Consider the following 1758-nt stretch of genomic DNA (forward strand, 5'->3'; position numbering starts at 1 on the left):
ATATATTGGATTATTCCTCTGAACATGCATTGCATTGAACCCAAACAAAGTGAGATTTTTTTTTTGTTTTTCATGATTTGAACCGTGCATGCTTTGGACCTACTAATTGCATCTGAAAATGTAATGCATGCTGGAAGTGGGTACGTACAAATCAACATACAAGTGGCCGGTCCATTGAACGGCCTGACCTCGAGATGGGCCGCATCGCGTGTGTGAGAGATTTATGGAAAGAATAATAAAATTCTGGAAAAACTAAAAAATTAACGATTAGGGCTAATCCCCTGCCGCCGCCTCCTCGGCCACGGCCTCCGCCTCCGCCTCCGCCTCCGCCTTCACCACCACAATCAACCACGGTAATGCAAAGTCTCGTTGCTTATTAGCTGCCGCACCATCTTCGACTTGTAGGTGCGTGCGTACCTTACGATTTCCTCCCCTCTTCTTCTCTGCTGTCCTCGATTCTTGTTGGCTTTGTCGGGTTGAGTTGCAGCAGGAGGCCGGACTGGGCCTGATTGATTTCTAGCTAGGAGTATCTGACAGTCGATTCTCTTGTGTTGGAATTCAATTCGCAGAGACCGAGTATTCCAGGAAGAAGGCGGTTCGGTTGGTGAGTAGAGAAGAAGGCGGCGCGCGACGAGCAAGGAAGAACATGGATGCCAAAGCGCCGCCGGTGCAGCGAACGTGACGGCGACCAGACGTCAGAGCCTCGGCGGCAGCGGCAGCGGCAGCTGCTTGGAAGGTCTGCCAGGAGAAGCTGTTCAGCCTCAACCTAGGTGAGGAGCATGTATCCGCTGGCCTCTTCTACATGGGAAGCAAGAGCGAATTCTTCTTCGTGGAAGGATGTCAGTGCTGATCAGGTGCTTGAGGAGGGAGGCCCCAATAGCTATATGTATCGCATGATGAACTTTTCCCTCGCGTTTGACAAGAACGAAGACCTTAAGACTCAAAGCCGGCGAGTTCAATCCTTCAAGGTGCCTAAAAACACATCGGCTGATTTCCTCTCTTGTGGCCCTGTGGCATTTTTTCTGTAAAATGCCAAAATCATGTCATGATAATGTTCCTATATATGTTTTCATTCAGGTGTGAGTGTCTTTTCTCTCTTTATTGATGTGTAATAATTCAACTGTGATTTCTGTTACTCTTTATTAATGTTTAATAATCTCAGCTGTGTTCTTGGTGAATCCATTACTATGTTTTTAATTTAATAGTGTCATGTCAATTGTGATTATGTGAATCCCATTTTTCATGAGTATGAGTCATCAACAACAATAATGATTACATGTCTTGTAATCTCACCTGTGATTCTGTTCCATGTGATGTGTTATCTCGACTGTGATTCTGTGAGGCCCTTGCCGTGTTTTCATGAGAACGAGCTGCAACATGCAACCAAGAGGATTTCACACATATGTATGACAATATCTTCAGGGTAAAGCTTAAGTTGCAAAGTAGGCGGTGAGGTGCTTATTGCTTCAGTTGTCTACCAATGTATTCATTTTATACTTTTTCTTTGGCATGGTGATATTTCTACGTCTGATTTGACTACCATCACGTGTTCGATTCCGCCTATCTGAATTTGTGCCCGTGTGTGAGCAAAGAATTCGTGTGTGGTTGGCCGTGAAAGCAGAAAGGAAGAAGATGCTAGGCCTCCAGAAGTACAGGCGTGCAGCGCATTCAAGCAGTTGATGTATGTCCTTTTCGGTAATAAAATCATGACAATACTGTGCAATGATGCTCTGCTTGCTAAACATAATTTTGTGTAAT

The 1758-nt window shown here is 45.1% G+C and overlaps 1 long non-coding RNA gene across 1 annotated transcript; it reads left to right on the forward strand.

Moving 5' to 3' along the window:
- Positions 1 to 283: 283 nt before the first annotated feature.
- On the forward strand, positions 284 to 1156 carry LOC120658023. The gene is made up of 2 exons (XR_005668483.1): positions 284 to 405; positions 570 to 1156. It is a non-coding gene; the product is annotated as an uncharacterized LOC120658023 (long non-coding RNA).
- The last annotated feature ends 602 nt before the right edge of the window (positions 1157 to 1758 follow it).

The sequence above is a fragment of the Panicum virgatum genome, chromosome 1K, assembly GCF_016808335.1.
Source record: "Panicum virgatum strain AP13 chromosome 1K, P.virgatum_v5, whole genome shotgun sequence".
Lineage (NCBI taxonomy): Eukaryota > Viridiplantae > Streptophyta > Magnoliopsida > Poales > Poaceae > Panicum > Panicum virgatum.